Genomic DNA, 24,820 nt, shown 5'->3' with positions numbered 1-24,820 from the left:
CAATGACCAACATATATAATCACTGTACAGTGCCTAGACATTCCAGTAAGAACCATTATTTTCTTTAATGTAGAATTATTAAAATATATTCTACAAGTGACAGTGAGGTGAGTAATTCTATAGAGTGTGTCCCAACATAATTTTAAAATTGTATAATAACACAACTTTGTTAAGGCCCTGTTTTATTTGCTCATTAATGGACAAAAGGCAATGTAATTTATCTTCAAGTATTTTCTTGAAAGTCTGTGCTCATAAAAATCATGAAAAGTTTGAAAGACTGTTAAATCACTGAGACTTTAAATCTGTCATACACAATCTTGTTTGTACAAAAGTACAGTATAAGTTAAACATAAAGCCATCATGATAATTTTATGCAAATCTGTTTTATGTGATCTTTTGTTTTTTATAAAAGTTTCTCAGTTCTGTTGAGAAAATATCAATACCAGATTAAATTGCTATCTTTTGGCAAAGAGCCCTAAAAAGCTTGCTTTAGCATTAACCTTTTATGTGGTCAAGTGCATTGCCTAATTGAGATTACCTAAACACTATGGGGAAAAAGGGCAGTATGTCCATAAACCAACAAATAATTTGGTTGTAATTTATCAGAAAATAAAGAAACCCCACACATCTGTAAAATGAACATTATGTATCACACACCCACACTGGAGTATACCTGTGTGCATGTACAGGCACACGTAGAGGCAAGGGCACACACCCAGTCATAAAACAAAGCCTAATGAGGTGCTGCTTCCAGTTCAATATTCAGCTTTGCATTTTTTTCTTTCTTCATCACATGACTAGCTTTATGTCACCTTCTCATTGTTGAAGACAGTATGGAGAAGATCATTCCTCATGGTCTCCTCTTCCTTCCTCAAGTGTAACAAAATCTGTTGCTGGTGTTTTATGTAAAGACTAGAGGCCCGATGTGTGAAATCTGTGCAAGGGTCGGCCTTTGTACCCCCGGCTGCTGTCACGCAGCCCTGGCTGCCACTGCGACTGCATAGGCCCCTGCAGCCTGGCTTCATATGGAAGTTCATCTGGAAGGTCGTTCGGAAGGACGTCTGGATGGTTGTTCTGCTGTTCGGCCGTTTGGTCGATTTGCTTATTATGCTTTTATTATTTTAAAGACTAGAGGCCCAGTGCATGTATTCATGCACGAGTGGGGGCCCACAGGCCCGCCCTGATCAGGGCTGATCAGCTGGGCTGGCCAGGGGGTGGGGCCATGGGTGGTTGGCTAGCCAGCCACACCCTGGTTGAACTCTGGGTTGAGGGGACAATTTGCATATTAGCCTTTTGCTATATAGGATAATTGACCTTTTTGGGAACTTTTGTTGGGATCAGCAACTGGGTCCTTTAATACATTATCCCCAAGGCCATTGGTTACAACATAACTACAGTTAAAGGAGCAATTCAAGAGATCTCTTGTTAATTTTTGTAGCAAAGATCTACCAGAATCGAAGGCAACATTTTCAATACTCCATTTGTTTTGTTTCAGGACTTCTACAATCTCTTATAAAGTATTAATATGTATTCCATCCACTTGAATAACTTGAAGATATGGTGGCAGCAAGTTGTAGCCCTTTGGGTTCTTAGTAATAGGGGACTTCTTACTTAAAGTATCCAAAACCTTTAATACATTGTCAAGAGGATTTCCAGAATTAGGTCTGATTATTAGTGGTGCCTCTGAACTTCTTGATGCTATTAAATGTCTTAGATCTTCACCCCATATTTTCCCACACCCATTATAAATGTCATAACTATCACTGACCACAGATACAGGCACTGATGAAAACTGTGTTACTATATGTTCAAAACTGTGTTACTATATGGATCTGTGTTTTCCACTGTGAAGAGAACATTTCCTCTGGGAATGACAGAGCCCTCAGGGACAGCTTTTACTTCTACTGGAAGATGCCCATGGTATTTCTCATGGTCTTTCCCCCAAGCTATTATGGTACTATGTTCTGCTGTTGAAATAAAATACCCTGGAACAGGATCTATTGTTCCCAGTATGTATTATTGATTTCAGAGAAGAAGGGAGAGAGATAGAAACATCAATGATGAGAGAGATTTATTGATTGGATGCCTCATACAAGCACCCAGGCATGTGCCCTTGGCAGGAATCAAACCTGGGACCCTGTGGGTCCACAGGCCAATGCTCTATCCACTGAGCCAAACCAGCTAGGGCACAGTATTTTTTAATTAAAACAATTCCTGTTACTCTATCCATTCCTCTGAAGTTACCAAATAAGCAGAGCTCCTATGCCAGCAGTCTCTTGGGAAGAGATATTCTGTAGCCAAAATACATGCAACTTGTATTCCAGACCAACTAAGTTACCAGATGTTTCTAACAAATATTTGGCCAATATTTTCTTCAGCTCTCTAGAATTTGTGGCCACGGTGATTGGATACCAGGACTGAACAAGAATAGTCTCAACCCAATGTGTAAGCCAACTACACTCTGGATCTGTGTTTTCCACTGTGAAGAGAACATTTCCTCTGGGAATGACAGAGCCCTCAGGGACAGCTTTTACTTCTACTGGAAGATGCCCATGGTATTTCTCAAGAATGCAATTCCATCCTTTTCATTAAATCATCATCTGGGAAATGCTCTATGGACAGGTCTTTGGCTTCCTGATCTTCTCTTTGGTCACTACTTTATCTTTTAAGTACTTATTAAGAAGGTACTGCAACCCATAACATACTGTTTCCTTGCATTTCACCTTCCTTATTTTGGAGTTTTCCGTCTTCTTTTCACTGCATTCAGAGTAGGAATAATCTTTGCTTGTGTTGGGTGGGTATTGTTTATAGTGAGTAACCTTGTAGGAGTCGGTGGCCAGGAGGATGTTGAACTTGGCTTCTGCCTCAGCATTCACCTCTGGCCGGATAAAGGGGGCTTCCTGGCACTGCTGCGAGGAGGGAGAAAAAATGGGCTTCACTTTGCTCTGTCCCTTAAGTCACTGCTGGTCAGAGGGAGAGGTGAGGGGGAAAAGGAGCTCAGAGGCAGGGCCTGAGGAGGGCCAGTGGCTTGAGGTGACAGGGGTGGCAGGGGCTAAGGCGCATGCAGCTGGCAGTAGGATGGCCTCACCTGAGCTCCCTGGCTTAATTTTTAGTGACCAAATGCATTGTTGATACATATTTGGACCAATGGATTTTGATGTAAGAGTTGGAAACATTCATAACATTTTTTCAGGTTTTACATGGCTGCTAATCTTTAAAAAAAGTACCACTTGTTATGTTTTAGTGTGGTATCAAAGAATATCCACAATGATCTGAAAAGGCTATTAAAATGCTCTTTTGTTTTTCAACTATGCATATGTGGGATATGGCAGAATTTTCTTTATCTACTCAAGCACAAGAGAAAATTACAAAAGATTAAGTACAGAAGTGGATATGTGAGAATCCACTATCTTCTATTAAGGCAGACATTACAGAGGTTTGTAGGAAAAATGTCACCTTTTTCAATGTGGCACATGTTAGGGTTTTTGGCCAGTGATGCAGACTGTGAAGGAATTCACAACTAAAAGAAGTAGTTTTCACATTTCCCAAAGGGAAAGAGCCCTTGTATTATTAATCAATACATAAGCAAAGAACAAACACTTCCCTCTCTAACCCCTCCCCCCTTTTAAAGCCTTGTCTGCTGTTGCTAGGTGACAAGGAAGGGTTTGGGCTGAAATTGAGCATTCAATAGGGGCATTGTCCATTGATCCTTCAGGAGATAGTCCAGATAGATGTCTTAGGGAGGTGTCTTATCAGTATTTTCCCTAAGGCATAGGAACCTCCATCTTGTATAAAACTGCTGTTTGAAACTCTCTGCTAGTGTTAGATACTCCCTTAGTACTGTAAATTCTGTCATAAACTCTGTCACTTTAAGACAGTCTCTTTCTATAAAATGACTTTGTTTTTAGTTCAAATAATAGAAAATGATAAACTTAATTGTGTGACCTTGCAAGTTAGCCATCAAATGTAATAGACTAATATAGACTGATACTGATAATAATTCCCATATTCTTATGACAAGTACTAACTCATTATGTATTCAAGGTTACAACTGTCTGTAATAATAACTCACATAGAGCACTTTGTAATATCTGCAAACAAAGAAGCTCAAAAAGTATAAATATGGGAGACTTCCTGTGTGTGTTGCTCAGAGACTTGGAAGAGACACCTCCCTCTGGGCCACCTAAAATAATTGACTCCTAAGTAATTGGCTCATTAAGGCGTCTGTATCTCATTTGCTGACTTATGATACAACATCCCCAAGTCTATAAAACATGCTTAGAGTAAAAGTTATAAAGTGTTCAAAGGAAGCTTGTTTGAAGGAGAGGGGAAAGGGAACTTTTTAGTAATTATCCCTGTGTTATAAACCAGCAGGGAGGAGATGTATGCAAGAATGTAGCCTTGAGAGTAACTTGTCTTGCAGTTTGAACAGAGGGGTTGTTTGAATCAGAGGAGCTACAATCTTGGGGATTAATTACAAGGTGCTTCTCATAAATTGTGGAAAGCTACAGTGTTACAGAAGACCAGAGAAAAAACAAGTCACGCTCAGAGAAAGAGAGTTACATTTTATTATGTGCAGGGCCAGAGAAAAATGTGCCTTTCAAATTCTGAGCCCCCCACATGGAGGAAACTTTTTCTATTTATACGTTTTCTAGATCTTTTGTCTCACACATTTGGAATGAGACTTCCAGGCCTTCTAAGAAAGAAGGCTTGCATGCTGGGAAAGGGCCATAAGACCATATCTCAAGGCCTGGCCTGGTGTCAGCACTGACAACTTTGTCTGAGGCATAGTTTATGGCCTCTCTGAAATGGGAGTAGTCTTATTTTCCTTATTATTTAAGCAAACAAGCATTTACAGAAGCCAAAACAGCAGGGTTAAAATTTCAAGCAGCAGTTTTTATATAAGATGGATGCTTCAACAGCAAAGGAAAAGAAAGGTCGCGTTTTCTGTCCTGACAGTACCTATTCAACATTATTTTCTGTCCTTAGAGTACATATACAATATTATAGCTGAATATTACTCAGCGACTAGAAAAGAAGAAATACTGACATTTTCAATCTTGACAATATCATGCTAAGTGAAATAAGTCAGATGGAAACCTCAATAACTGTATGATTCCACTTACATGTTGGATATAAGCTGAAAACAACAAATAAACAAAGAAGACAAACAGAAACTCATAGACACAGACAATAGAAAGGTGGTTACCAGATGGAAAGGGGAGTTGGGAAAGTAGAAACAGGTAGAGCGGTTCAAATGTGTGGTGACAGAAGGAGATAACTTTGGGTGGTGACCACAATGCAGAATGGAGATGACCTATTATAGAATGGTACACTTGAAACATATACATTTATTGACCAGTGCCAACCTAATAAATATAATAAAATCTTTAAGTGCCATCTTTTTCAATGTTTTTATTTTTCAAATATAATTATTTTTTTCATTAAAATAGTAATCATGCCCTAGCCAGATCTGCTCAGTGGATAGAGTGTCGGCCTGCAGACTGAAAGGTCCCAGGTTCGATTCCAGTCAAGGGCATGTACCTTGGTTTCAGACACATCCCCAGTAGGAGGTGTGCAAGAGGCAGGTGATCGATGTTTCTCTCTCATCAATGTTTCTGACTCTCTGTCGCTCTCCCTTTCTCTCTCAATATAATATATTAAAAAGAAAAAAGTCAGATTATTATAAAAAATATAATAAAATAGTAATTATGTTAACACAATAGTTTTATAATAAATTTAAATGAATTACTAAAATAATTTTAAAAGTTTTCATTTTAGCTTTTAGTATGCTAAGTACCAGTAGAAATGATTGATGTAAAAATATCTATTGGGTATTCTGAATAATTCATTTTTTCCATTTTTTAAAATTATTTTATTGATTAAGGTATCACATATTTGTCCTCATCTCCCCCATTGCCATCCCAAACCCCTTCCCATGCATGGCCCCACCCCCATGTTGTCTGTGATCACTGGTTAGGCTCATGTGCAAGCACACAAGTCCTTTGGTTGATCTATCTCCCTTATTCCCACCCTCCCTTACCTTTCCTCTGAGGTCTTTTTTTTTTAATTACTTTATTGATTAAGGTATCACATGTTTGTCCTCAAACCGCCCCCATTCCCATCCCAAACCCCTCCACACGCATGCCCCCAACCCCCTGTTGTCCGTGATCACTGGTTAGGCTCATATGCAAGCACACAAGTCCTTTGGTTGATCTATCTCCCTTATCCCAACCCTCCCCTACCTTCCCTCTGAGGTCTGACAGTTTGATTGATGCTGTTCTTATTCATCAGTCTATGTTGTTCATCATTTCCCCTAGATTAGTGAGCTCATGTGATACTAGAAATACACTTATAGGAACCGAAAATGAGACAAGCAATAATGGTTATGCTGAGAGGCAAATGAATCAGTCTATAGTAGTTTCTTTCTGGGCCAACAGTTCTTTTGAGTCCCAATTTCTATGCCCAACAGTTCCTTATGTTTACATAACAGCAATGATATTTCAGTTCTGGATGGTGGGCAAATGGTGGTAATGCAAGTCCCACCCTCTCTGGTTTGGTCCTGGGCAACCTGCAGTGACGCACAGCTGCTGACTGCTAGTATGGCAAGGCATCAACAGCGTCTTCCATCTCTGGACTGTTTCTCTTCTGTCTTCATGGCTGGAACACTCCTGTCAATTTCTTTCTGTTGCAGAAATCCACATGGTCTCGGAATTGTTTTCTGAAAATATACAAACATATTCTCGACCAAAAGTTAATAAAGGAATCTTTTCTATAAATTTGACTTGCGATCCTTTTTCATTTTTTGCCCAAACGATTTCCTTTGGCTTGTTTTGACACCATGTATGTTTTACCTGGCTGTCTTGCTGTTAGCATTACAAATGAAAGTTAATTTTCTAAAGTAAAATTTTTCTAGATGTAATTTACTTACAGGATATTTTTCCTTACATGATATTCTTCTACTATCTCCCCTTTTTTGGTTTAAATATTAGGAGGCTTTTGGAAATTTTATGCTGTAATCTTGATAGCTTTTAAATTTTCCTTTTTTGCACTAAAATGTGACTGCTTTAGGTTCATTATAGGTTATGCAATTTTACCATGAGATGAACTACCAATAAAAATTTTAGTTAACACTTTAGGAACAGTTTTTTTGTCCAGTACAATTGATTTTTCTAGAATATCTGCTTATTTCGATTAGCCAATTTAAATTAGTCTGAAAACTTGACTACTATTTTACTGTCAAATTTAATACTCTAACAACCATCTTATTTTACCCTGTAGATATTAATGGAAAGGATTATTTGCCTTCTTGAGTAGGTCCTGAGCATTCTTGGTGCTAGGCTGGGTTTAGATATCAAAGACTCCAGTTCCCCGCATCATGGGAACAAGACATCTCCATCAAGTCTTGTTTCAGTGAGAGGGCAACTGCTGTCGGCCAAGTCCCTGTTACCTGGGTCCTGATTTGAGCTGGGCATGGGAAGCTAAGCAGCCATGGGGGTAGGGGACCTCCCTCAGCAGGGGTGAGGGTTCAGGGCCCTGCAAACTTGGGGGGTGAAGGTCTGTGCCCCACCTCTGTTGACCCTCAAGTTCTCTCCTGATGGCCCCTTTGCAACTGTGCCTGTCTTAGGTTGTTCCTTCCTTGAGGAATCTTACCCATATCTGGCTAACCAGCCATCCTTCGGGGCCAAGCAGGGTGATGTGAGGTTTAGTTCTGTCTCCTTGGTCGCCTATGCCCCCATGGACTCCACGCCTTGAGATCCCCTCACCTGTTGACAGGGTCCCAGCACTGATCACATATCTTATAGAACCCAGGTTTCTTCTCCAGGTAGGCCCAGCTCACCCCACTAGGTGAGAGACAGATCCATGGTACCAGCCATCATGAGGCTTCAACCTTGGCATGAACAGAAAGCTCAGGCAACAGCTGTGGACAATTGGATTGTGAGAAGAGGGTCCCTCTTGGCCAAAAGGGCAAGAAGGGCCAATATAGAATGCTCAGGTGCCTTCCCAGGGGGCCCTATACACAATGGAAGGGATTAAACCCTTTCATGTCCTTTTTAAATTGCTGCCAGAGCCGAAACCGGTTTGGCTCAGTGGATAGAGCGTCGGCCTGCGGACTGAAGGGTCCCAGGTTCAATTCCGGTCAAGGGCATGTACCTTGGTTGCGGGCACATCCCCAGTGGGGGGTGTGCAAGAGGCAGCTGATCGATGATTCTCTCTCATCGATGTTTCTAACTCTCTATCCCTCTCTCTTCCTCTCTGTAAAAAATCAATAAAATATATTTAAAAAAATAAAAAATAAAAAAATAAATTGCTGCCAGACAAAGAATTAGTTTGTAAGTTTGTTTGGGTTAATTATATATTATGCTGTTGTAATTCTAATATATCTACAGATGTGTTACCTTTGTCTCCAAGCACCAAAAAGATGATTTTTTATTGATACCTAAGGGTGCGAGGTACTATTATAGGTAGTGGGGATAACACAAATCTGAGAAAAAATAATAATGACATTGTAGAATAATATCATGTAAGGATATTCTTTGCTCTAGGCCATGGCAATTCCATTTCAAACTGGCTGCCAATTTCTTTTTGTATAGACAAGGTCTTAGTTACATTTTCTGCACCTCTCCCAGGAACAAGTAGTGATAGTCCCTTTCTTTGTTATCCACACAAGCCAGAAACCTCTCTTTAATTTTACAAACAAAGGAGCAATAGTTTGATTTGGTGTCATACAAAAGGGAAGCTGGTTGGAGACCCCTGTGTAATTATACTTCCTTGCCCCACCCATGGTCCTCCTGGATGACCAAGGTGTTTGGTATTATTGGTGAATACATTAGGAGGTGCATCATCCCTCGTAAGGGCCCTTACCCATGAAGAGTCAGGAACATAAGTCCAAAACACTTCCCCATTTGCCCCAGGTAATATTACAGTACAGCTGGTGACTGCTAGCATGGCAAGAAAGATGTTCTCAGGCATCCTTGGGGTTCTGGTTACCTCACAATTTCTTTTTTAATTTTTAATTTTTATTATTTTTTATGTGTCCTTATTCCCCCATTACGCCCCATCCCCAATTAGTGCCCCACCCCCCTGTTGTCTGTGTCCATTGATTAGGCATATTGCATGTACACAAGTCCCTTGATTGATCTCTCCCCCTTTCTCCCACCAACCCCCTCCTTCCCTGAGGTTTGAGGTTCTGATCAATGTTTCTCAGTCTCTGGATCTGTGCTTGTTCATCAGTCTATGCCGTTCATTATATTCCACAAATGAGTGAGATCATGTGATATTTATCTTTATCTGCCTGGTTTATTTCACTTAGCATAATGCTCTCCATCTCTATCCAGGTTGTTGCAAATGGTAGGAACTCCTTTTTTACTGCAGCATAGTATCTCTTTGTGAAGATATACCACAGTTTTTTAATCCATTCATCTGCTGAAGGGCATTTGGGCTGTTTCCAAAACTTAGCTATGGTGAATTGTGCTGCTATAAACATAGGGGTACATATATCCTTTCTGATTCATGGTTCTAGTTTCTTGGGATATATTCCTAGGTGTGGGATCACTGGGTCAAATGGGAGTTCCATTTTTAGTTTTTTGAGGAAATTCCATACTGTTCTCCACAGTCTGCATTCCCACCAGCAGTGCAAAAGAGTTCCTTTTTCTCCACATCCTCGCCAACACTTGTCATTTGTTGATTTGTTGATGATATCCATTCTTACAGGTGTGAGATGGTCCCGCATAGTTGTTTTGAATTGCATCTCTCTGATGATTAGTGACTTTGAGCAGGTTTTCATATGTCTCTTCGCCCTCCTTCTGTCTTCTTTTGAAAAGTGTCTATTTAGATCCATTGCCCATTTTTTGAATGGGTTGATTATCTTCTTTTTGTTAAGTTGTATGAGTTCTCTATAAATGTTGGAGATTAAAACTTTATCGATGTCATTGGCAAATATGTTCTTCTACGTAGTGGGCTTTCTTGTTGTTTTGTTGATGGTTTCTTTTGCTGTAAAAAAAGCTTTTTATTTTTATGTAGTCCAATTTGTTCATTTTCCCTTTAGCTTCCATTGCTCTAGGGGCAGTGTCAGTGAAGAAGTTCTTTTGGCATATGTCTGAGATTTCTCTGCCTGTGCATTCCACTAGTATTTTTTTATGGTTTCCCGTCTTATGTTTAAGTCCTGTATCCATTTTGAGTTGATTTTTGTGTCTGGTGTTAATTGATGATCTAGTTTCTTTTTTTTTTTTTTTCATTTATCTGTCCAATTTTCCCAACACCATTTGTTGAAGAGACTGTCTTGACTCCATTGTATGTTCATGCCTCCTTTGTCAAATATTAATTGAGCATAGTGGTTTGGGTCGATATCTGGATTCTCTATTCCGTTCCATTGATCTATATGTCTGTTCTTGTGCCAGTACCAGGCTGTTTTGAGAACTGTGGCTTTGTAATACAGCTTGAAATCTGGTATTGAGATCCCACCTACTTTGTTCTTCTTTTTCAGGATTGCTGTCGCTATTCAGGGTCTTTTTTTATTCCAGATGAATTTTTGGAAAGTTCTTTCTAGGTCTGTGAAATATGCTGTTGGTATTTTGATGGGGAGTGCATTGAATCTGTAGATTGCTTTGGGTAGTATGGACATTTTGATTATGTTGATTCTATCAATCCATGAACATGGTATGTTCTTGCATCTGCTTATGTCTTCCTCTATCTCTTTTTTCAGTGTCCTGTAGTTTTCTGCGTATAGGTCTTTTACCTCCTTAGTTAAGTTTATTCCTAGGTATCTTAATCTTTTTGGTGCGATGATAAATGGGATTGCTTTTTTAGTCCCTCTTTCTGTAAGTTCACTATTGGTGTATAGAAATGCCATGGATTTCTTGTTGTTAATGTTGTATCCTGCTACATTGCCAAATTCATTTATTAAGTCTATTAGTTTTTTGATGGAGACTTTTGGGTTTTTTATGTACAATATCATGTCATCTGCAAATAAGGACAGCTTCACTTCTTCTTTTCCAATTTGGAGGCCTCTTATTTTTTCTTCTTGTCTAATTGCACTGGCTAATACTTCCAGTACTATGTCAAACAGGAGTGGTGAGAGTGGGCATCCCTGTCTTGTTCCTGTTCTTAGGGGAAATGGTTTTAGTTTTTGCCCATTGAGTATGATGTTTGCTGTGGGTTTATCATATATAGCTTTTATTATGTTGAGGTATGAGCCTTCTATTCCCACTTTGTTGAGAGTTTTTATCAAGAAAGGGTGTTGGATTTTGTCAAATGCTTTTTCTGCATCTATTGATATGACTATGTGATTTTTTCTCTCAATTTCTTTATGTGATATATCATGTTTATTGATTTGCAGGTATTGTACCATCCTTGCATTCCTGGGATAAATCCTACTTGGTCATGGTGTATGATCTTTCTTATGTACTACTGGAGCGGGTTTGCTACGATTTTGTTGAGGATTTTGACATCTATGTTCATGAGGGATATTGGTCTGTAATTCTCTTTCATTGTGTTGTCTTTATCTGGTTTTGGTATTAGGGTGATGCTTGCTTCATAGAAGGAGTCTGGAAGTGTGCCTTCCCCTTGAATTTTTTGGAATAGTCTGAGGAGGATAGGTTTTAGTTCTTCCTTGAATGTTTGGTAAAACTCTCCTGTGAAGCCGTCTGGCCCCGGACTTTTGTTTGCCGGAAGCTTTTTGATGACTGCTTCAATTTCTTCAATAGTTACTGGCATGTTGAGCTGTTTAGATTTTTCCTGATTGAGTTTTGGAAGGTTATATTTTTCTAGGAATATGTCCATTTCCTCCAGGTTGTCCAGTTTGTTGGAATAGAGTTGTTCATACTATTTTGTAACAATCCTTTGTATTTCAGCAGGGTCTGTTGTTATTTCACCACTTTCATTTCTGATTTTGTTTATTTGGGTCCTCTCTCTTTGCTTCTTGGTGAGCCTGACTAGAGGTTCATCATTCTTGCTTATCCTTTCAAAGAACCAACTCTTGTTTTGTTGATTTTTGGTGTTGTTTGTTTGGTCTCTATGTCGATTATCTCCGCTCTGATCTTTATTGTTTCCTCCCTTCTGCTTACACTGGGCTTTTCTTGTTGCTCTCTCTCTAACTCTTTGAGTTGTTGGGTTAGGTAATTTATTACTATTGTTTCTTGTTTTTTTGTGGTAGGCTTGTAGAGCTATGAACGTCCCTCTCAGGACTGCTTTCACTGTGTCCCATAGATTTTAGATTGTTGTGTTTTAATTGTCATCTGTTGCCATTATGTTTTTTATTTCTTCCTTGATGTCTTTGGTAACCCAGTCATTGTTTAATAGCATGCTGTTTAGTTTCCATGTGTTTGATTTCTTTAGATTGTTTTTATTGTAGTTGATTTCCAGTTTTATGCCACTGTGACTTGAGAAGATGCTTGATATTATTTCTATCTTCTTAAATTTGGAGAGACTTTGCCTATGTCCTAAGATATGGTCTATCTTTGAAAATGACCCATGTGCACTTGAGAAGAATGTATATTCTGTGGCTTTGTGGTGAAATGTTCTGAAGATGTTGATTAATTCCATCTGGTCTAGTGAGTCATTTAGGATTGATGTTTCTTTGTTGATTTTTGTTTAGAGGATTTGTCCAATAGTGATAGTGGGGTATTAAAGTCTCCTACTATGATTGTATTGCTGTCAATCTCTCCTTTGATATCTTCCAGGAGTTTTTTTATGTATTTGGGTGCTCCTGTATTAGTTGTGTATATGTTTAAAAGAGTTATTTCTTCTTGTTGGATTGCTCCCTTTAGTATTATGAAGTGGCCTTCGTTATCTCTTGTTATGTCCTTCACTTTGAGATCTAATTTGTCAGATATAAGTGTTGCTACCCCTGCTTTTTTTTCATTTCCATTTGCCTGGAAAACCATTTTCCATCCCTTCATTCTCAGTCTGTATGTGTCTTTTTTTCTGAGATGGGTTTCCTGTAGACAGCAGATATATGGGTTTTGTTTTCTTATCCAATCAGTTACCCTGTGTCTTTTGATTGGGGCATTCAATCCATTTACATTTAAAGTTATTATTGATAGGCACTTATTTGTCGCCATTTTTATTCTATACTCCTGTGTTTCTTCTTCGCTTTCTAGTTGTTGTTGTTTTTTGTTGTTGTTGTTGTTTTTTTACAGCAAATCCTTTAGTATTTCTTGCATTGCTGGTTTGGTGGTGATAAACTCCCTTAGTCCTTTTTGTCTGTGAAGCTCCTGATTTCACCTTCAATTTTGATTGATAGCCTTGCTGGGTACAGTATTCTTGGATTCAGACCCTTCCTTTGCATGACTTTGTATATTTCATTCCATTCCCTTCTGGCCTGATGAGTTTCTGTTGAGAAATCAGTTGCTAGTCTGATGGGGGTTCTTTGTATGTAACTTTCTGTCTCTCTCTGGCTGCTTTTAAGATTCTTATTTTGTTGTTGGCGATTGCCAACTTAATTATAATGTGCCTTGGCATCAGTCTTTTGGGGTTCATTTTGCTTGGGACTCTGTGAGCTTCTTGGATTTGTGTGGGGTTTTTCTTCCCTATATGAGGGAAGTTTTCTGTTATTATTTCTTCAAACAGGTTTTCTATTCCTTGATCAGTTTCCATTCCTTCTGGTACCCCTATTATTTGTATGTTGTTTTGTTTCATGTTGTCCCGAAGTTCCCTTAGGCTCTCCTCATGCTTTCTATTTTTTTTTTTTTCTAGGAGCTGTTCTATTTGGGTATTTTTTTCCATCTTGTCTTCTCGCTCACTTATGCGGTCCTCTGCTTCTTCTAGTCTACTCTTGATACTTTCTGTTGAGTTCTTTACAGCAGTGATGTCATTTCTCATTTCTTCTTGGTTCTTCTTCATTTCCTCTTGGTTCTTACTCATATTGTCGAATTTGTCTTCCATTCTTTTGAGCCACCTTATGATCATTTCTCTGAATTCTTTCTCTGATAGGTTGCTTGCCTCGAATTCGTTTACTTCCTTTTCTGGTGATACCTGCTTTTCTTTCCTATGGGGGCTGTTTCTTTGTCTCCCTATGGTCTCTCTTCTCCGGATGTCTGGTTATATAGTTCTCTCTCTCCTGCATTGATTTAAAGGTACAAAATACAACACAACCAGGTACAACACACAAGGCACTGAACAGAATTGTATTCACGATATTAATAACCTCCAATAAAGGTGTCCCCCAGAGAAAGACAAATTAGGGGATAGGAAAGGAATAGGAAGAGTAAAAAGAACAAAAAAAGGAGTGTGGAAATGAATTTGGGAAAAGAGGAAAAAAAAAGAAACGAAAAAATAAGAGAGACAAGAATGATACTAAGAGAGAAAAGGGGAACAGACTATAAATATGGTGAGTAAACTCCAATTGAACAACCACTAATCCCAACAAATGCCAGCTACACGTCTCTGGAGATTAAAACAAACTACAACACCAACTAATATCAAGTGAGGCAAGGGAAAACAGAAGTAAAAAACAAACAAAAACAAAGCAAGCAAAAGAACCAACCAAACAAAAAAAGAATAAGCAAAACAACCTCATAAAAAAGCATACAAATTCAATCTAATCAACATTTAAGGAAACAACAACAAAAGGCCGGTAGAGAAATATATATATATATATATATATATATATATATATATATATATATATATATTTTAGTTAATGTAGCATAGAGAGAGGTGTGTATGGACTTCGGGCAAGGGGTTGGAAATTAGATATATAAATAGGCTGAAATCTTAGCAGAGGGTACACCGAAAGAGTAGGGAAAATCTAAAGCCAGAAAGGATTAAGATAAACAGGAGACCAAAAGGGGAAAGGTTAGGAAGAGAGTGATGGCATAAAGTTAGCGTTGAGATAGGGTAAAATGATGCTAAAGGAAAGATGCAAATAGAATGTAGGACACTAATCTCAAAATAAAACGGAGAGAAAATTAAATGACACTTAAAAAACAAGTAAAATAATAGTAATTTAATGCTGATTGAAAATAAAAATGTAATAATTAAAAAGGTGAAATTCGAGTGAGGAAAAAGAAAAAAATTAGTTTCTTAAGTAAAAGATGCAAAAAATGAAAATAAAAAATTAAAATTAAAAAATTTAAAAAAATACATTTAAAATAAAAAATAAGAATAAAATGTGCAGTAGCAGTGGTCATTCACTTCCTCTATCGTTCTGTTTGGTACGCCTGTTTCCCAGTCTGGGCTGTATTGCAGTTCCCTCCGTTCCACTGCAGTGTTGTAAGCCAGTCCTGATTTTAAAGCAGGCAGTGTCTTAAGTTCTCATAATTATTTTTGACTAAACCAGAGACAATTTGTGTTTCAACCCCTGGGTGGCAGTGTTTCTGGATTTACTTCCGGGCCTCTCTAGATTTTTTTTTTTTTCCTTTGGCACTCACTACCGGTTTGTGGAAGTGTGCGCCTCAGAGCTGCCTCTCCGATGGTCACTCCCAGCTCCGCTCCCCAGGTTCCGGAGAAACAACTTCCCCCTGCAGTCTCTCAGGGTATTCTCCAACTGAGTTTTCCTATGTATAGGACTTAGTAATCAGAATCAGAAAAAGCCCAAGTGTGTGGACAGTGGATCTCAGCGCAAGACTAAGCAGCCTACACTCCTTTGAAAAATTCTTAGTCTGACCCTCCTCGTCAGATCAAAGTGGGTTTCTTTTTAGAGATCCCTTCTGTTAGAAGCTCAGAGGACCCCCTTTCACATTCAGGGGTCAAGGCAGCTCGGATTTTTTTAGGCACAGACTTCCCCGGTCCTGCAGTTCCCGCTGTTCACTTGTTTCCCTCTCCCACCACCAGGATGAGAAACCTCACCTTATCCCCGCAAAATCTGACCTTTTCTTGGTGCAGTGAAGAGTTCCTTTGAATTCGTGTGTTTGCGCAGATTAGGGACCAGAGTTCTGGTGCTCACAGCTGTTCAGTGTTTGCTGTTGTCACGGAAAGTCAGGCCTCCAATAAAACCCTCCTTCCCTTGCAAGATGGTGAGGTTTCCTCCTCTGAGCCCACAGCTCTGGGAGGGAACCCAGCCGCTGTGGGTGCTGCACGGTTAGGGGAACCCTGCCTAGCACTCCTCCACCTTCTCCCGGAGTTTAGCTGTCCCTTAGCTTGCTAACAGACACTCCCCGTGCGAATCTCAGCTGTTCTTACTCCCCGCCCCAGGACCAGTCTTCAGTTCTGTGTTTAGTAGTGTACTCAGAACTATAAGTCAGCTTTTGTCTCCCCCTCCCCCACCCCGGTGTATTGGTGACACATAATCGTATTTCATGTGTGACAGTTTCAGTTTTATCCTTATGTCAAAGCTCACCAAGTAGTATGCATTAGAAAAGTGCCCTTTGTTGCATGTCAATTCTAATTCCTGGGCAGAAGAGCCTTGCCTCAGTGGCAGCAAATACTGGCAAACAGTAAAGACTACTGCTATCAGAACCAACAGGAATGCTGACTGGCTACAAAAGACATATTCTGAGACTGATTACAGGATTATCCTTCCTCTAGCATTGAGGTCTTCACTGTAGAGTAAATTTTGAGATGAACAAACTAGAAGGGCCAGGGGAATAAAAACACAAAAAACTGTTAGATTATGTTTTCCTGCCAATGACTTCAGCCACAGGAAACAGGTATGGAGGTCCTGAGAATGTCTGTACACAAAGATCACACAAGCCACAGACCTTTGATCATTTGTGGAAAACGTTCATAAGAGGCACTTTTCATCTAAGTCTGTAGTTTTTCCACTCACTATGAATACAATGTTTCTGTTCTAATGATGGTTCCATCTAAATATCAGAGTCTTACAACAAATCATACCAGCATATGAAATTCCGTACATCATGGCACATGGCACCTTTCCAATATGTGGGGAGGATTTCTGCTAAACATTATTAGAAATATATAATACATACTGTGACAGAGAATACAATCCACATTGTTCACAGAACAACAGCAAAGTCCTCCTCTTCATGGAGAACATTGACCTCACCAATAAAAGAGGCACCAGATTGCAAATTATAACCACAAAGTAATGCAATCTTTCTCTCAAGACCTTGGGCAGCAATATAAAAGAAGCTAACATTTGACAAAGAGGAATTTCCTGCTATCATGCTGTGCCTTCCAAAGCACAGAAAGTTTGGGAGCTCACCATATTTGTTTACTTCTACATGCTGACAGATCACAAGTTTTCTTTCAATTGTTGTATCGTAAACCAGTGAGTGAGACACAAGACACCTTAATTAGCCAATTAATTAGGATGTGTTTATTGTGCTCGGCCCAGAGGGAGGTGTTACGTTCAAATCTCTGAGTGAAGTAACACGTGAGGTTTTTCACATTTATACCTTTTGAGTTTCTCTATCTGGAGATTTTACAAAGGGCTCTGAGTATGTTATTGTTACAAACAGTTGTAACCTTGAATACGTAATGAGTTAGTACTTGGCATAAGAATATGGGATTATCAGTATTAGTCTGTTACGCTGGAAGGTTAGACACTTAAGTTTATCTTTTTATATTATTCCAACTAAAAACAAGTCATTTAATAAAATAAGAGACTGTCTTAAAGGGACATAGTTTATAATGACAGAGTTTACAGGACAAGGGACTATCTAACAATAGCAGAGAATTTCAAACAGAAGTTTTTATACAAGATGGAGGTTACTATGCTTCACAATCATCCCAGGGAGTGAATAGAACCAACAAAACTAATGATACAAAAGAAAAAAACAAAAACAAAAACAAAACACCTTTACAAAAAGATCATAAACCAGAGCAAAGGACAGCAAGAGGTTTGCATGTTAGTGGATTGGAACCTGAAACAATTCATCACAACATGATGTGAGAAGCACAATGTCCATAACAGACAAAGCACTTCTTATCTTAGGACAGGTGCCCTGGATGAAACCTGGTTCAGATCACCCTCCAGTCATAGAGAAAGGAATGAAGATCCAGCCAGGAGCGCAGAGTATTCGTACTTTTCTCAAGCAAAACTCCTGAACATGCAGGGATTGTGAATGCTACATACTCTTCAGGGGCCAGTTGGTAAAGGTGAAATAGCTTCTGCACAAATACTCCCAGTGACATCAGTAGGCTTGTAGGCAATGCAGCTCCTTAGAGCCCCACTTGTACCTGAAACTTATGAGGACTCTAGCAGAGGGTATGTGCTGACAAAAAGGGGCTCATATTCAGGTAAATGGGTCTAAAACCTTCTCCTTCGGTGTTGTTATCCTGAGTGAGAAAGATAAAATACTCCCTGTCCAATTAAAGCTTTTCTCCTATGTGAACTCTATGGTGTTTAATGAGGTTAGAGCTATCACTGAAGTACTTCCCACAATCACTACATTCCTAAGGCTTTTCTCCAGAGTGAACTCTGCAGTGTTGACTGAGGGCAGAACGTTGTCTAAAGGACTTTGCACAATCACTACACTCCTAAGGCTTTTCTCCAGTGTGAACTCTGTAGTGCCGAATGAGGGTAACTTTTTGTCTAAAGAATGCCCCACAGTCACTACATTGACATGGCTTTTCTCCCATATGATTTCGGTGGTGTTGAATGGTTGTGAGGATTTTCACTGAAAGAGAAGATTTTCACACATGAATCCCCAAAGAATGCTTTCTGTATAACAAATTCTGCTTGTAACTAAGTCAGGTGCAGGGTATATTTTAACACTGAGAAACAATGCTTACAACAGAAGGGCCTTCTGGCTTGCTGGAGCTGTCTTAGAAGCCCTGATCTGTGCCTCTCCTTCCACAGATACACTCTGCTCAGAAGTTGCCACCTTTTCTTCCATTGTATGACAAAAACCTAAAAACACAGAATGATAAGGAAATGAATGTTGTCGATGGTACCATGGGGATGATCTGATAGAAACATGTATTCTACATAATACACTGTTTCCATGCAATTGTCTGAAAGTAAGCAGCATGCAGGAAAGATTAATAAGAGGTTCCAGGGTCCCCAGGTCCAAGGACTAGAACAGATGTAAGACAGTCCCAGGACACCACAATTTCAGAGGTCATAATTTCAGGCAGGCAGGCAGAGTGGTTAGGGGCAATCAGGCAGGCAGGTGAGCAATTAGCAGCCAGCAGTCCCGGATTGAAATAGGGATGCCTGACCACCAGTTTAGGCCCAATTGGACCTTACTGGCAGTGAGACATCCCCCGAGGGGTTCCAGATTGTGAGAGGGTGCAGGCTGGGCTGAGGGACTCACCCCCTCCCCATGCACACATTTCATGAATTGGGCCTCTAGTTGAATATAATCATTTGCTACTGAAATATCTTATCATATCCTTGTTCAGTGTCATCATTTTGGCAGTTTAAAACTAACCACAATAAGGGTATTTACATGAGGGAAATTAACAAAGATTATGAACTTAGACTTCATTTAATGTATTACTGAATGCTTAGACTTATAAAAGAGTGGTGTAGAATGATAACCATGCATGTAAAACCTGTAAGTACAAGGTACATGTGGGTTTAAATTGTACATAGAATAAAAATTGAGAAAACCAGTTTTCCGTAGAGTATTCAAAACTTATCGTTCCATATAGCAAAGAAGTCAGTTGAGTTATAGAGGAATGAGTGAAATTCAAATATATATCTCAGATTGTGAACTGTCCTCATATTGGTTAAATAAATTATTTTAAAATAGGCAAAAATTCTGAGCCAACATTTTATCTTTATCTTTATCTTTATCTTTATCTTTATCTTTTATCTTTGTCTCTATCAAAAGAGATAAAGACAATATAAATAAATGTATGAAAAAATGTTCACCATCAAAAATTCTTATGGAATAGAATTAAAACAAAAGCAATTTCACATATAGGCAATTCCAGGCCTCCTATCTACACTAAAAGAGAAACATGCAAATTGACCATCACTCCGCTACACCCACCAGCCAATCAGGAGTATGCAAATCAGAAGGACAAAGATGGCCGCCACCCAGCTGCACCAGGCACTGAGTGGCCAGGCAGGGCAGGACACCTGTTATGAGAGAGAGGGCGGGGGTGAGGGTTCAAGGGATCTAGAGGAGCAGCATTCTGGCCGCAGCACAGATGAAGATGGCAGACTCTGGTTTGAGTCTACAGTGAAGATGGCAGACTCCAGCCAGACTCTGCAGCGAAGATGAAGAAGGCAGACCCTGGCCAGAGTCTGCAGCAAAGGTGGCAGACAAAATACCTGTGGCTTATACTCCATATAAACAAAGAATCGAAGGCCTGGTCCCAGGTGTCGTAGGGAAACCAATGCTGGAAGCCAAGGGAAGGAAGGCCTATTGCACGAATCTCTTTGTGCAACCGGCCTCTAGTTTAAAAAGATTAACCATCACATGTGATGCCAGAGTTGAACAAAACTCTGGAGTGAATTTTTATATACTGTGCCTGGGTGGGAAGGCAAAGTGCATTAGCATTTCAGATCACAGTTGTGCAAATGTTAAAATGTGAAACATTAGCCCTAGCCGGTTTGGCTCAGTGAATAGAGCGTCGACCTATGGAATCAAGAGTCCTGGGATCAATCCCAGTCAATTGTACATGCCTGGGTTGCAGGCTTGATCCCCAGTGGGAGGAGTGCAAGAAGCAACCGATCAATGAGTCTCTCTCATCATTGATGTTTCTCTCTTTCTCTCTCTCTCTTCCTCTCTGAAATCAATAAAAAAATACATACACAAATTTTTTTAAAAAAATATAAAATATTAACCTAGACTGCAAATGTTTGATTAGTAAAGATCTATAAAAATAACTGAACACAAATATTCCAGATTTATTTATAATACCCCAAATCTGGAACTAACCAATTTTATACAGAGATCAGTAGATAAGTACTTATCAATAGAATACAATACTACTCAGCAACAAAAGAAATTCAATCTTCACATAAGCATTTGTATTTTATCTCAAAATATCTCTGGCATTAAGGAAATCAGTATTTGTAAAAAAGTATACAGCTTATACTGCATATAAAATTATGAAAAATATGAAATAATCTATAGGATTCAAAATGAATGATTGCATGGAAGGCTGGAAAGTCAGAAAGAGAGATTATAAAAGGCCAGGAGGAAAATGTAAAGTGTAGGAAATGTAGGAGTAGAGTTGTTGGTATAAAAAAAATAACTAATATGTAAAAATATCAGAATAAACTCTGCTTCCACCGGGCACCTCATCTGGGTGGGTGTCATCCAGTGCACTGAAACATCCTGGTTCAATTCCAGGTGAGTGCACAGCTCCTCCTGGGTCACCAGTAAGTGTAGTGCAGGGGGAGCTCACGTATGTTTATCTCTCACTCTCCCCCTTCCCTCCTCTTTTCCTAGAAATAAATAAATAAATAAATAAATAAATAAATGGTATTTTTAATTTTTTTAAAAGCATAAGTGGTGTTGTTTGTGTACTCACAACTGAAAGTCTACTTTTGCCACTCCTTGAATACAGTGTCAGATTTCACCTGTGGTGGTTTCAAAGCTTTATTTCTAGGTCAAGTCTGTCAAAATAACACACATTAGAAAAATTAACTTTCTTGCATGTCAGTGCTCATTTCCTGAGAGGAACAGCTTTGCCTCAATGGCAACAAATAGTGCCAAACAGTGAACACTACTGGCATGGAAGCAACAGGAATGCTGACTGGTTACAAAAGACACATCCTGGGACTGATTACAGGATTATCCTTCCTCCAGCCTTGAGTTCTTACATATTGAGAAGTGACCTTGAGGGGAACACCTTATAGAAACCAGGGGAATCCTCAAAACAATTAAATTATTTTCTCTGCCAATGACTTCAGCTACAGGAAACGTTTTGGAGGTGCTGAGAATGTCTGTACACAAAGGACACAGCCAATAGGCACAGGAATATTTTTGGATTTACGTTCAAGAGACATTTTCGATCTAATTTACTGCAAATAGGCACAGGAATATTCTTTGATTTACGTTCAAGAGACATTTTCAATCTAATTTACTGCAGTCCCTCCCATCACTATGAATATAGTGTTTCTGTCTCAATAGTAGTTTATCCTCAGAGTCTTAAAACAAATATCACAAGACTATGAAATTTTGTACTCTATGGCACATGGCTCCTTTGGAGTCTGTGGGGAGGAGTTCCCCTAAACCAGTGATGGCGAACCTATGACACGCATGTCAGCACTGACACGCATAGCCATTTCTGATGACATGTGGCCGCATGCCGAGGATGAAACGTTTGCTGCTCCTGAGGATGAAACATTTGCGACTAGAGTCTTGGAGTTAGTTTTTTCCTCAAAGTGACACACTACACGAGTTATGCTCAGTTTTTTGTCGAAGTTTGACACACCATACTCAAAAGGTTGCCCATCACTGCCCTAAACACTGCTGATATGTATGTAACACATACTGTGAACAGAACATAATTCCTTTTGTGAACAGAAGGACAGCAAAATCCTCCTCTTCTGGGTGACCACTGACCTCACCAACAACCAAGGTACTGGGATGTAAATTAAAACTACAAAGCCATGCTTGCTTTCTTTCAAGGCCTTGAGCAGCAATGCAAGATAAGCAGGTTTTGGACAAAGAGTGATTTTCTGCCATCATGCTCTCCCTTCAGAAGCAGGGAAGATTTGAGGTCCCCACAATATCTGTTCACATCTACATGCTGACAGATCACAACAGTGCTTTCAAATCATGGCATGCAGTAAATAGAACCAACACAATGAAAGGGACAACAGAAATAACACCTTTACTGAAATATCATAAACCAGAGCCAGTGGGGTTCAGATTGGTTACTAGAACATAAGCTAATCATCACAGCACAATGTGAGAACCACCTTAAGAGGGATTACTTCTTTGCTGTAGATAAGTATTCTGGACAAACCCTGAGTCAGGCTCATTCCTGGATTAGAGAGGAAGGAATGAAGATCCTGCCAAGAGTTCAGAGTATTTCTTTTTGTATTTATTTATGTATTTACTTATTTACAAATCTGTGACTTTAAATTTTGCCAGTTGTTCCTTTATAAAAATAATTTTATTTATTTCAGAGAGGAAGGGAGAGGTAGAGATAGGAACACCAATGATGAGAGGCAATCATTGATCAGCTGACTCCTCGATGCACCCCAATGGGGATCAAGCCCACAACCCCAGCATGTGCCCTTGACTGGAATCAAACCTCGGACCCTTCTGCCTGCAGGCCAACACTTTATCCACTGTGCCAAACTTCCTAGGGTGTGTTCAGAGTATTGAGAATTTACTCAAGCACAAAAGAGCATGCAGGGTTTGTGATTGATTCACACTGTTCAGGTGAGCCTGGTGGTAGAGGAGAAATCACTTCAGCCTTAAACCTCACAGTGACATCAATCACATAGTAGACCTGGGCAGGAAAGCCAGTGTAGGCAGGTCCTGAAAGCCTCACTCGTACCTGAAACTTGGGGAATCTAGCAGAGTGTATGTCCTGATAAAAAGGGATCAGATTAAGATAAAAGTGTATCATAGATTCTCCTTAAGTGTTGTTATTCTGGGTAAGAAAAAGGAAACATTCCCTACACATTTAGGGCCTATCTCCACTGTAAAATCTCATGTGTCTAAGGCTACATTATTTGGCAAAAGATTTCCCACAATCTGTACACTCACAAGGCTTTTACCCAGTGTGAACTCGCTGATATTTATTAACATTAGCGTTACTTCTGAAGGACTTCCCACAATCACTACACTTATAACAATTTTCTCCAGTGTGAATTCTCTGATGTTGGATAAGTTTAGAACTCTTACTGAAGGACTTCCGACAACCTGTACACTCATATGGCTTTTCTCCATTGTGAACTCGCTGGTGTTTATTGACATCACACTTATATCTGAAGGACTTCTCACATTCACTACACTTATAAGGCTTTTCTCCAGTGTGAACTCTGATGGCAAATGAGTTTAGAACTATGACTGAAGGACTTCCCACAACCTGTACACTCATATAGCTTTTCTCCAGTGTGAACTCTCTGGTGTCTATTGACATCACACTTATATCTGAAGGACTTCCCACATTCACTACACTTATACGGTTTTTCTCCAGTGTGCATTCTCTGATGTTGAATGAGTTTAGAACTCTGACTGAAGGACTTCCCACAATATGTACACCAAAATGGCTTTACTCCAGTGTGAACTCGCTGGTGTTTATTGACCTCAGAACTACTTCCGAAGGACTTCCCACATTCACTACACTTATAAGGCTTTTCTCCAGTGTGAATTCTCTGATGTTGAATCAGTTTAGAACTCTCACTGAAGGACTTCCCACAACCTGTACACTCATATGGCTTTTCTCCAGTGTGAACTCGCTGGTGTCTGTTGAAATAAGACTTATATCTGAAGGACTTCCCACATTCACTTCACTTGTAAGGTTTTTCCACAGTGTGAATTCTCTGATGTTGAATCAGTTTAGAACTCTGACTGAAGGACTTGCCACAATATGTACACTCATAAGGCTTTTCTCCAGTGTGAACTCTCTTATATTGATTGAGGTTCAAGATTCCTCTGAAAACTTTCCTACAATTGTCACAATCATAAATCAGTTCTCCAGAACAGACACCATGACATTCAACAACTTTCTGTTTCTTGCTGGCAGCTTTTTCACATTCAGCCCACTGGTGATCACTTTTTCCACTGAGATATTCTTGGGAAACCTCACTGCCACATACATTGTGGCTCCTCAGTGTTCTGAGAGGCCTGGGGCTGGAGAAGCTCTGAGGGAGCTTGGACGTCTTCCCCAACCTCTCTCCTGTTTGAAGGCACCCCTGATAAATGAAAGCTACACCTGGTACAAATGAGGGCCTGTCCATAGCTTCTTTCCAGGAGGTCTCTCCACTGACAACCTTCTGTTGCTGGTGAGGGTTTGCACAGAAACAGAGGTCTCTCACACATGAGTCACT

The 24,820-nt window shown here is 39.6% G+C and overlaps 1 pseudogene; it reads right to left on the bottom strand.

Annotated features, from left to right (window-relative positions):
• Window positions 1–733: 733 nt before the first annotated feature.
• Window positions 734–23,910, bottom strand: LOC129148515 (nicotinamide phosphoribosyltransferase-like; annotated as a pseudogene).
• Window positions 23,911–24,820: the final 910 nt, after the last annotated feature.

The sequence above is a fragment of the Eptesicus fuscus genome, unplaced genomic scaffold (genome assembly GCF_027574615.1).
Source record: "Eptesicus fuscus isolate TK198812 unplaced genomic scaffold, DD_ASM_mEF_20220401 scaffold_74, whole genome shotgun sequence".
NCBI lineage: Eukaryota > Metazoa > Chordata > Mammalia > Chiroptera > Vespertilionidae > Eptesicus > Eptesicus fuscus.
The sequence above is the reverse complement of the archived record's forward strand: the minus strand, read 5'-3'. Positions and strand labels throughout refer to the sequence as shown.